This window comes from Staurois parvus, unplaced genomic scaffold (genome assembly GCF_062004578.1).
Source record: "Staurois parvus isolate SC_StPar_1 unplaced genomic scaffold, SC_StPar_1.0 ptg000151l, whole genome shotgun sequence".
In the NCBI taxonomy this organism is placed as follows: Eukaryota; Metazoa; Chordata; class Amphibia; order Anura; family Ranidae; genus Staurois; species Staurois parvus.
This window is the reverse complement of record NW_028317947.1, coordinates 4,141,466-4,154,532: the sequence shown is the minus strand read 5'-3', so window position 1 is coordinate 4,154,532 and position 13,067 is coordinate 4,141,466. Positions and strand designations below refer to the sequence as shown.

The 13,067-nt window shown below is 37.2% G+C and overlaps 1 pseudogene; it reads left to right on the top strand.

Moving 5' to 3' along the window:
• The first annotated feature begins 9,102 nt into the window (after positions 1–9,102).
• Positions 9,103–9,707, top strand: LOC149463846 (uncharacterized; annotated as a pseudogene).
• The last annotated feature ends 3,360 nt before the right edge of the window (positions 9,708–13,067 follow it).

Here is a 13,067-nt window from a genome sequence, read left to right as displayed (position 1 = left end):
GAGTCTAATTATTCATTAAGGCTAGGTTTACATATGTGCGGGTGGTGCGGCCGCACTAAACGCACAGAGGAATGCGGACCCGTGGGCGGGTGCCATTAGTTCTAATGGCATGTCGCCCGCACTGGAAAACGGAACTGTACTGGGAGCCCGCGCGGGCTGCGTTTTCAGAAGAAGTGCAGGGACTTCTTCCCTGCGTGTCATGGGACACGGGAGTCCATTCAAATGAATGGGTTCTCGTGCCCACCCCAAACGCGGCCCACACAGCCGCATATATGTGAACCAGGGGTAAACAGGTGTCCAGCAGACAGTTGATAAAAGGGCGTTACTTAACAAAGAAAACCCATTCCCATTTCATGCTATCAGCAATGGCACCACATGGAAGAGAAATGTCACAAAGCCTGAGAAAGAAAACAATTTTTTTACACAAGAAAGGTGAAGGCTACAAGAAGACCAGCAAAGCTTTACTTATCAGTCAGAATACTGTAGCAAAAGTGATACAAAAATTTAACAAAGATGGAACTGTAACCATCTCACAGAGAAATCCAGGCCATCCACAGAAGTTAACACCTCGACAGGAGCATCTTCTGATAAAAAAGGGTTAAAGAAAATTGCAATGCAAGGTCAGTGCAGTTAGCTAAAGAAGTAGAAAGCCAAACTAAGATTATTGTTTCCCATGACACAATACGGCATACACTGCAGAGGAATGGCATGCATGGGTGTCGTCCACGAAGGAAGTCTCTCCTAAGGCCCATGCACAAAAAAGCCTGCCTAGAGTTTGCCAGGGCCCATGCTGAAAAAGAAGATGTCTATTGGGACTCTGTACTCTGGATTGATGAGACCAAGATAAATGTTTGTGGAACTGATGGCTTCAAAACTGTATGGTGTCGCAATAGTGAGGAGTACAAAGAAGAATGCATGGTGCCTACAGGGAGACATGGTGGTGGCAGTGACCTTCTGTGGGGCTGCATGAGTGCTGCTGGTGTCGGGGATCTGCATTTCATTGATGGTATCATTAATTCACAGATGTACTGCTCTATATTGAAAGAGAAGAAGCTACCATCACCCTGTGCCCTTGGACGTCGTGCATGACAATGATTTCCAGCATGACAATGATCCAAAACACACATCCAAGTCCACTGTTGCATTTCTGAAGAACAGGGTGAAAGTGATTCAGTGGCCAAGTATGTCTCCTGATCTGAACCCAATTGAACACCTATGAGGAATTCTGAAGAGACAAGTTGAGCATCACTCTCCATCCAGCATCCAGGCTCTAAAAGAGGTCGTTCTTGAGGAATGGAAGAAGATAGATGTTGCAAACTTGTTCATTCCATGCCTAGAAGACTTGATACTGTCCTTAAAAATCATGGCGGTCATACAAAATACTAGATGTAGTAGTTTTTGTTGTGGGGTGTATTCATTTTTGCCTCAACTAATTTGAATAAAACTTACGTTTTTTAATTGAAGTTTTATTATTAACCTTACTTTCATGTAATGAGCTAAACAAATGTTCTATAAAACTCAGTTTTGCCAAAATGTTGGAAATTGTTCTTGTGTTCATTGAGATATTGATTCAAATCTTACTTTTCAAGGGTGTGCTCAGTCCTGAGCACTGTAGGAAAAAAAAACTTTCCGGACTCAGGGCACCCATGCTCAAAATCACTTTATCAACAACTCATGATAAATTAGTGTGATGGTCATAGGGAAAAATGCTCCTTACAGCTATGGTCTATGTGAAGAATTTCCCTCTTACAGATACCTAAAAAGTTCATTGGTGTTAGTGGGAACTTATCTGGGAGCTGAAATTGCTCATTGCTCAAGGAACCCCTAGCAACCTCCGGAGGACCCTATGGTTTCATGAAACCCTGGTTGAGAAACCCTGATCTAGATGCTAAATTTACTGGGGTGTTGTGGTAGTGCATGTTTTACCATGTGTTACCCAACTCACGGTAACACAAAACTGCCTGCTGGATATTGTGATGCCATCTATATTGAATGGCACCCCAGTAACACCTTGCCAGTTTTGTCTAAAAAAAAAAAAAAAAAATCCTATCTTAGTTTCTTAGATGGTTCTGTTTGCTAGAGACACCAATGGGCTGGAAACACATGCCAATAAACTAACAGTACATATATTTGCTGATATACTGTATGTATTACAGTTGTGACTTGAAAAAAATCACACCATCTTTAACGGCTTTTCAACCGCCCTATAGCAGAAATACTGCTACAGGGTGGCACGGGTGTGCAAAAATCACATATATATATACATAATTTTGCATTTCCGGGTAGGGGGCACGCGCGCGGCCTACCCGCGCTGCTATTTGCGGGGTCCCGGTAATTACTTGCCGATGCATGGTGATTTCCAAGGATCTCCGACAGCACAGCCATCCAAAGCAGTGTGATTACAGTGAAGCACAATGAGACCGCCCCCTAGTAAAACACACACAGCACACAGATAACCCTTTGATCACCCCTCATGTTAACCCCTTCCTGCCCAGTGCCATTAGTACAGTGTAAGTGCTTTTTTTTTAGCACTGATCACTGTATTGGTGTCACTGGGGATGTCAGTGACACAAAGTCAGTTCCACCCAGTGTCAAAAAGTCCACCGCATTCCCGCAGTCCCGCTATAAGTCGCTGATCGCTGCCATTACTAGTGAACATTAAAAAAAAAAAATCCCAGTATATATACCGCCATTTGTAAATGCTATAACTTTCACGTAAACCAATTATTTACACGTATTTGGATTTTTTTTTAGCAAAGCCATGGAGCAGAATAAATTTTGGCCTAAATTTATGACGAAATTTGATTTTTAAAATTTAAAAAAAGAACGTAAATTTCATTTGGGTGCAGCGTTGCATGACCACGCAATTGTCAGCTAAAGTAACGCAGTGCCGTAACACAAAAAATGGCCTGGTCAGGAAGGGGGGTAAATCCTCAGAAGGGCAAGTGGTTAAAAAACTAGTACAGAAAATGAGATGGATCAACAACTTGAAAAACACTATACACATTAACATCCACGATAAAAAATTCTATGTTAACAAAATAGTAGCACACCTATTGAGAATCGGGAAATGTGGCTCCCTGGAATCCCGATATATTCTCTTATTTTTGTCAGTTAAAAACTATTTCTCCCACCTTCCAGATTTTACAGTGGAGACCAATCCCAAAATGGGACAAATCTACCTGCATAAGAAAGGATCAAGCAAAAATAGTTTAGGGTCAACTTACCAAAAGTGCTAAATCTGGTGCAGCTGTGCATGGTAGCCAACCAGCTTCTAACTTCAGCTTGTTCAAAAAAACTGGAAGCTGATTGGTTTCTATGCAGACTTGCACCAGATTTTGCACTTCCCAGCTTTAGTAAATCAGCCCCAATGGGGTTGATTTACTAAAGGCAAATATACAGTGCACTGCAAGTACAGTTGGTCCAGAGCTCAGTAAATGAAGTCAAGTTTCACTTTGCAAAGAATACCAAATCGCATGCAAGGAAAATAAAAAAAACAGCATTTTTGCTTTCACATGATTGGATGGCAGAAACCATCAGAGCTTCCCTTCATTTCAGAGCTTCCCTTTGGATCTAGAGCAACATGCAAGTGCACAGACTATTTGCCTTTAGTAAATCAACCCCAATGTGCTTTATTCTCCCCTTTGGTATAGGTGCCCACACCATATAGTGAGGTTGGCTTTAATTTAACTTCAACAGCAACCACATAATAGGAAAAGGTGATACAGAAGCTTTATCAATTTCCTTTCATTGTAACTGCAATTACAGAATGTAGAAAGTGTGAAAACAGCTAAATATCATCTGCACTCAAGTATAAAAAAGATAGCAAAGATGGGCAATTGGCAATATCCAAAACAAGAGTATCCCTCACACAGTCACCAAGTATGGATTGGGATCCTTGGCCTTGCAGCTCTCTCCAGGGTTGAGAAATCCATTTTAAATACTAAAAACAAAACAGAGAGGGCACTGACGAAGTGTAAAATACTCAATTAAACTATATTATAAATAAGTAATATACAGGCTTACCTCGGTTTACGAATTTAATGCCTTCTCCGAGATGTTTTGTATTGCGAAAAATTCGTAAACCCGAAACGCTGTTTCTCATAGGAATGCATTGAAAACCAATTAATCCGTTCCGGAGGTAAAGAAAAAGTGAAAAAAAGTCCTTTATCTGTTCAAAACTCTTTACAAAGTGCACTTTAAAGGAATAAATACTGTACAGGGACATGATTAAAAATTAATTCATAAATGTATTGAAAACCAATTAATCCGTTCCAGAGGTCAGAAAAAAGTACAAAAAACTTTTATCTGTTCAAAACTCTTTATAAAGTGCACTTTAAAGGCATAAATACTGTACAGGGACATGATTAAAAATTTCCAGAATAGCTCCAAAACTCGAAGCAGAAACCGCTCCAACACCTCCACACACGACGCCACGTGCTACCCAGAGACTCCAGCATGCACAGGGCCAGTGCTATAATCCTCCCAGATGCAATTTATCCTGGGGAAACTTTTTGTATTGTGAACAAAAATTTGTAAATGCATTGAAAACCAATTAATACATTCCAGAGGTCAGAAAAAAGTAAGAAAAAGTCTTTTATTTGTTCAAAACTCTTTATGATGTGCACTTTAAAGTCACGGGGCCAGCGCTATAAACCTCCCAGGCGCAATGCATCCTGAGGAAACTTGCTTCATACTGCGAAAAAAATTTGTAAACTGAGGCATTATTTAAATGGATTTTCATTCGTAAACCGAAAATTATATTAATCGAGCCGTTCGTAAACTGAGGTACGCCTGTATTCACAAAATATCTTGATAAGTTTGTTATCATAAAACCAATGAATTTGGGACCACCATGCATGGCTGTCCAACCTCCCGAACCTGAATAGCCCACACTGGGACAACCTCAAAGGTTATGACTTACCCATTTCGAGGGCTTATCCATTTCGAGGGCTTACCCATTTCGAGGGCTTTCCCATTTCCAGGGCTTACTCATTTCGAGGGCTCAACCTCTTCATTAGGGCCCTATGTATGTAGAAAGTGTATGTATGGTAGTCTGATTTTTTTTTACCTTAGAAAAAAAAAAACTTGAGAGGACATTACGGTACGATTTACAAAACAACTCCCTTGATTAAGGGATAGTCATGAATGCATTTTACTTCAGTTTTTATCTTTTTAATCATTGTTTTATTCTAAAACCAGGAAGCAGACTTCAGCACAATGTAGGCCTTCTTTTATTTGTGTTTGTTAACATTCTGTTGTGTCTTCAATTCTGTTCTCCAACTAAAGCATGTTGCTTCAAGTTTTTTTTTTTGCAATTACCAAGCACTAAAAAGTAACTGGGAAAAGGACAGTAAACTGAATGAAATTTGAATAAATCAGGATTAAAACGTCAATGATATCGCCTGTAAATTTTTATTTTGATCCTCTTTGTGATGGACTTGTTGAATCTATGCCACGAAGAATGAAGACAGTTCTGAAGGCAAAAAGGAGGTCCAACCCGGTACTAGCAAGGTGTACCTAATAATGTGGCCGGTGAGTGTAAATCATGGGAATAATTATAGCCCTGATAAAGAGGCATCCCTTGGCCACGAAACTTGTTAGATATCTCATGTTTCCTGTTGTCGTATTGTTATCAACATTAATGAATTGTGGACTACTGGGATGATCCCCATATGGAAGAAAAATATATTTGAAATATATTTTAAAAATATTCTTCCCAAATATATTGACATATGTTTGAAATGCTACAATTGTGGCCATATTCAATATATTTCAAAATATATTTCAATAAATATATACATATATATCATATATATATCATTTTAACATATATTTTTAGATATATTTGTAAATGCATTTCAAAAATGTAGATTTGTATTTTTAAGGACATACGGTATATTTGAAATGTATTTTTAAAAATATTTTTCATATATTTTGTAATAAAAACACATTTCAACATGCAGTGTATATATATATATATATATATATATATATATATATATATATATATATTGCATTCCATACTTTTTTTTCATCACAGTGGATTGCTTACTCACTTGTAGGACTGAGCAAGTAAGATATACTTCCTATATTTTAATATGTACAGTAGCTTATATCCAATCCATCTCAATTCGCAGTTAGCCCCAGTACCCCCTGCTGCCTCTTTGTAGCCTTGTAGGTGGAACATTCCTTTAGTGTGATCAAAGATTCTAAGAAAAGATTCTTGGAACGAAACTTAAAAATCAAAAAATAGAGTGCCAGATGACCCATATGGAAGAAAAATATATTTGAAATATATTTTGAAAATATTCTTCCCAAATATATTGACATATATTTGAAATGCTCCAAATTGGCCATATTCAATATATTTCAAAATATATTTCAATATATATATATATATATATATATATATATATATATATATATACTGTATGTTGAAATGCATTTTTATTACAAAATATGTGAAAAATATTTTTAAAAATACATTTCAAATATACCGTATGTCCTTAAAAATACAAATCTACATTTTTGGAATGCATTTACAAATATATCTAAAAATATATGGTAAAATGATATATATATGATCTCAATTCGCAGTTAGCCCCAGTACCCCCTGCTGCCTCTTTGTAGCCTTGTAGGTGGAACATTCCTTTAGTGTGATCAAAGATTCTAAGAAGAGATTCTTGGAACGGAATTTAAAAATCAAAAAAGAGTGCCAGATGACCCACATGGAAGAAAAATATATTTGAAAAATATTTTGAAAATATTCTTCCCAAATATATTGACAAATATTTGAAATGCTACAATATTGGCTATATTCAATATATTTCAAAATATATTTCAATATATATATATATATATATATATATATACTGCATGTTGAAATGCATTTTTATTACAAAATATGTGAAAAATATTTTTAAAAATACATTTCAAATATACCGTATGTCCTTAAAAATACAAATCTACATCTTTGGAATGCATTTACAAATATATCTAAAAATATATGTTAAAATGATATATATATATATATTTATTGAAATATATTTTGAAATCTATTGAATATGGCCAAAATTGAAGCATTTCAAATATATGTCAATATATTTGGGAAGAATATTTTCAAAATATATTTCAAATATATTTTTCTTCCATGTGGGTCATCTGGCACTCTATTTTTTGATTTTTAAATTCCGTTCCAAGCATCTTTTCTTAGAATCTTTGATCACACTAAAGGAATGTTCCATCTACAAGGCTACAAAGAGGCAGCAGGGGGTACTGGGGCTAACTGGGAATTGAGATGGATTGGATATAAGCTACTGTACATATTAAAATATAGGAAGTATATCTTACTTGCTCAGTGCTACAAGTGAGTTAGCAATCCACTGTGATGAAAAAAAAGTATGGAATGCAATACTTTTTTCTAAGTGTGCACCACAGCAATGCTGGAAAAACTCCTTGTTTCTGATGTTGTCAGTTTACACTACAGCATTTTTGCGGGGTGTGTTAAAAAAGTACTGCATGCAGAACTTTTTTTCAGTATAGTAGGTTGCTACACACACTACCAGATCGCAATGCCACTGCGTTGAATGGATGAATAGAACTGTATTGTGTGAACAGGCCCTTAAAGTGTATGTAAACGGAAAAAGTTTTTCTTTAGTCTTGGATAGACTGTGGAAGTGTTAGAACCAGTGTCTGAGTTTTATTGCTGTCTATGTCCTCGCTGGTTAGATTTACAAGAACAGGAGGCGAGACTCCTCCAATAGGTAAACCTGTTCTGGTGACAACTGTTCAGACTTGCTGCTTTTCTCTAGGGGAAAATTTCCAAATTACACATAGGTGTCCGTTTATGAACCAGCATTAAATGATCGCTGCTCAGTTCTCCGGAATTCTCGGAGAACACAGTTCTCCTGCGAATGCCTTTTATGAAGCGGTGTAGATCAGTTCTCCAAACGAAGGGAGAACGGTCTCCAAACGCTGGAAAGTGGCTGATTTTACTATAATCTCGCGAGATTACAGTAAAAGATCAGTTTACTAAGCAAAAGTAAATTATCGCTGCTTAGTTGGCGGTCCCTCCAATTCTCCAGCTCTGGGCTGGAGAATCTGGAGGGAGAACACAGATCTCCAGTGAAGGACTGAACATGTTCTCTGCTGAAATCATGAGTGTCATAAACTGTGAATGACCATAGGTGTCCTTTTATGACACAGAGAATAGCTGCGATTCAGAGGATCTCAGCTATTCTCTGGTCATTCACAGTTTATAACATTCAGGAGAACATGTTCAGCCCTTCACTGGAGATCTGTGTTCTCCCTCCAGATTCTCCAGCCCAGAGCTTGAGAATCGGAGGGACCGCAAACTAAGCAGAGATAATTTACCTCTGCTTAGTAAACTGATTTTTTACTGTAATCTCGCGAGATTATAGTAAAATCAGCCGTTTTCCAGCGTTTATAGACCGTTCTCCCTTCGTTTGGAGAACTGATCTACATATGCTTCATAAACGGCATTCACAGGAGAACTGTGTTCTCCGAGAATGCCGGAGAACTGAGCAGCGATGTATTACCGCTGGTTCATAAACGGACACCTTAGTTAGGAATAAAAAGTAATTTCAACAAGTTATCCAAAACTAGAAAAAACTTTTTGCTTTACATATCCTGTACTTTCACCTGGTTAAAGTAACCAGTTTAGGAGAAAAAATATGGCAATGCCAGCAGTTTGATTGTAAGGGCACAGGGTAGGACACTTGGAAAGATGTGCTTTATTTTTTTTTTCTTTAATGTTTGAGTATGCCAGTGCCTTCCAGAACTCCACAATTGGGGATCCTAGGCACACGATATTTATTCCTCAACTAAAAGACAGTAAGTTGAACCTGTTCAGGCTCACTGCAGGAGTATTTACTGCCCCGGATTTAAGACGTGGCTGAGGATCTCAACTTGTATCCTTGACAGGCATTACTTTTTCTTAACAATCTATGAAACTTAAACCATTCAATAAAGTACCAGTTTAATATAAATTTAAATTGTAGTAGCTCTTTCCCTGGTCCTCCTTAGAGAAAGTTCTGTTGACTCTCTGCTCTTCGGAGTTGTACCAAGTCCTCTGTGAAGATGCATTACATAGCTTCCTATCTTTTGGCTGTGCTTGGTAGTAATGACAACCCTTCCATTGCTGACCTACAGAAGATTCTAGACAGCGTCAAGAAGATTGAGGAGGTGATTGCTCAAGGTAATACCAAGCTGGCAAGCATTAGCATGCCTTATTTCAGGTACTTATATAGCGCCATCAATTTATGCAGCGCTTTACACATATATAAATTGTACATTCACATCAATCCCTAACCCTCAAGGGGTGTACAATCTAAGGTCCCTAACTTACATTCATACATACACATATTAGGGCCAATTTAGACAGGAGCCAATTAACCTACCAGCATGTCTTTGGAGTGTGGGAGGAAACCCACACAGGCACAGGGAGAACATACAAACTCCAGGCAGGCGGTGCTGTGGCTGGGATTTGAACCAACAACCCTAGTACTGCCAGGCAGAAGTGCTAACCATTTAGCCACTGTGCTGCCTTCTGGAGGTGCTGTTGCAGTTCCTGCCTCCGTTGGTTTTGCTGGATGATCTGCCGCACCAGCTGACGAAGAGAAGAAGGAGGGGTCTATGGAGTCCGAAAAAATATGGGATTTGGCCTGTTCAAATACATCTTGTAGCATTTAAAAAAACCCCAAAACCTTTATTTATTAAAAAAAATATAAATTTAATTTGTAATAAATAAATAAATATTCATTTAAATAAAAAAAAAATATAAATGTAAATTCAAATTTTAAATTGTATTAATTTTTTTTTAAATAAGATCCCCATATATAAATAAATACATGAAAATAATGAATGAATGAATTTAATATAAATGAAATATAAATATGTAAATAACAATCAATTAGACTTCAGCTGTCACCTTCTAGTAAAGTCTGTAAAACAAAATTAAGCATTCTGCTGCATGGTTTTATTTATAAAATAATATTGTTATTTAATGTGGTTTTTGTAGGTTTGATATTTGTAATGTAATTAAAACTTATACAAAATAAGGACTACTTATATTTGTTATCATGCAACAAGGAATGAATCCAACTGAATGAATGTTTGATTTGATATTAACACGTGGATTGATTTAACATTAACACGTGCTGTTTATTGACAATAATATGTGCTGTTTATTGACCTTCACCCTTGTGTACTTTTAACATAAAGTACTTTATTACTTTTAATTCATGCACTTATTTAGCTTTGCTAAAGTATAAATACTTCCGGCCCTTACCATGAAGTTTTACAGCAAATGTGATGTTATCCATTCATTTGGTGTGATAAGCAAGTAGAGAGCGCAATAAAACTAGAGAATTTCCAGTGGTATGATTTGGATCAACACGCAAACCCCACACAGTATGGTACATAATTTATTTAATAGCTTTTACTGTGTTTTTAACAGATAGGAATAATAAGTAGGGTTTAAAGTCCTGTTTGTCTGGAACTGAAACCTGGTCATTGCAAGCGAGTGTAGCACAGAGGCACATACAGTGTACTACCCTACCATGTCTATATAGACATAGCAGTGGGGTATATAGCAGGGGCGGACTGACCATTCGGGAACTTGGGCACTGCCCGAGGGCCAAGGGTTAGTAGGGGGCCCCATGAGATGCCCCTGGTACCTTTCATAGGCATTTTTGGGTGCGGTTTGAGTTGGGCGAGGACACAGGGGCCCCATGATCCCCTATTGCCCGGAGGCTCCATGAGTTGTCAGTCCGCCCCTGGTCTATAGTAAAGGGGATAGGATGTCCTTCTAATTTTTGTTCACATTCTAGAACTGCCTATTGCTAGAGTAACATAGACTTCCAATGGCAGGTAGATGCTCATGCACATGGCTGCCAAATGTTCTAATGAAAGATTTCTCCACAGTCCAAACAAATGCACGTTCTCCGCAGGAGAACATTTCTGCTTTGTACTTATGGAGGGAGGGGGAACACTCTGGAATAAAACCTTTGGTGCCAGGAAAAATTGGTAATCACCTAAAGAAAATCTCTGCAGGGATCACCATATGCCATAGCATTACGCTGAGCTGGACCTGTATGGTAAAATGTGGTAACTAACTGCAAATCTGTCTCTTTCAATGGCAATTTAAAAAAAATATATATATTTTTAAATATATTCTTCAGATTTTTTTTAACATATAAAAAAAGTAATTTTAACATATATTTTTACATAAATGCATTCCAAAAATGTAGATTTGTATTTTTAAAGACATACAGCACATTTGAAATGTATTTTTAAAAATATTTTTCATATATTTTGTAATAAAAAAGCATTTCAGCATGCAGTGTGTATATATATATATATATATATATATATATATATATATATATATATATATATTTATATATATTTATTGAAATATATTTTGAAATATATTGAATATGGTCAAAATTGTAGCATTTCAAATATATTTTTTTTCCACCTGAGATATAACATGAGGAGGTTACCCTGCCAGAGGACCATATCCCTTTGTTATTGGGGACAAGGGACTCTTTCCTAATACCTAATACTCAATGGTCACGAGGCTTTTTGGTGGAGGGGGACTTATCAAAATCAAAAAGCTCCCTTTAACCTCCCTAGCGGTCTGATTATGTCCATATTTCTGTACTCAAAGCGGCACATTTTTTTGCATGGAAATATGTATTTTTTTTATTGTAGGCCTGTAATTTTTAGGAATAACTCACTGAAATCTGTCCGAACAAGAATCTAGTAAACATCCCGGGTATGTTAAAATTTGAAACACAAAATCATAAATTATAATTTAATAAATAATCATGAAAAATAATAATATAATAGTAATAAATTTAATTCAATAATATAATCAAACCAAAAACACTGAAATTTGAAATATAGCACCAAGCTCGCACATCACTGAGCAAAGTCGCAAAATCGTTTTCAGTGTCTGATGACGAATTTCCCCACGAATCATTATCACTCAATTATGCAAGTGGTTCTGATTTACTATCGCTGTTCTCTAGCTGGTCTAAAACCGCTTTTGACCTAAAGGGACGCTTTTTGGACGCCATGGACGTTTCTCAGTTTCCAGGCAGAAAGAACAGCAAAAATGCAGGCAGGGCGCAGGACAAAGCACTCGGCACAAAATGTATGTGAAATGGTTTGATACAGTAATGTTTTACTATGTGATTTTAGTGTATTGAGTGAATGTCACTTTTTGTCATTTACAAATTTCCTGCCGTTCTGTCCCCGTACGTCCCAACGTCGCAGGGAGCGGAACCCGGAAGACAGATACCGGGGACACTGCAGGAGGACATTACAGGGGACACTGCAGGAGGGACATCGCAGGAGCGCAGGACAAGGTAAGTGACAAACAAATCCTGGAGCAGCGCCACATGGTAAGCCCGAGTGTAGCTCTGGGTTACCGCTTTTGGTACTGAAACTTTACCCCGAGCTACACTCGGGAATACCGCCAGGGAGGTTAAAATAACATGCAAAGAAAAAAAACTGCTGTTTTGTTTGCACATGATTGGATGATGAAAGCCAGCACAGCTTCACCTCAATTACTAAGCTCTGGAGAAAATTTCTCTTGCAAAGTGCAACATTCCTTGCAAAATGAGCAATCTTTTTGCCTTTAATAAGTCAGCCTCAGTAAATGATTACATCAGCTGCTCAAAGTGCTTAAAAAACTGAAGATTTAATATCAGATTAACTCCCGGCATGAATGGCATTAAATCAGACACAGTAAGCAACCTAATAATATTTCATGTTATCACAAGGGTACATATTTATTAGTTTAGGCTGATTTTATTTAGCACAGCTACAAACATTTCTGGAAATATTAGCTTTACTCCATCTACATATACAATACAATACTAGTGTTTAAACATATGTCAGGAACAGGTTTTATCACTGACTGATTTTATTTGGCACTGGGGGTTGCTCCGTAAAGCATTTGGTGAATTCTTGTTTTTTTATATTTTATTGAGGAATGCATTTTCCCTTTAACACACGCTATAAACCATAAATAA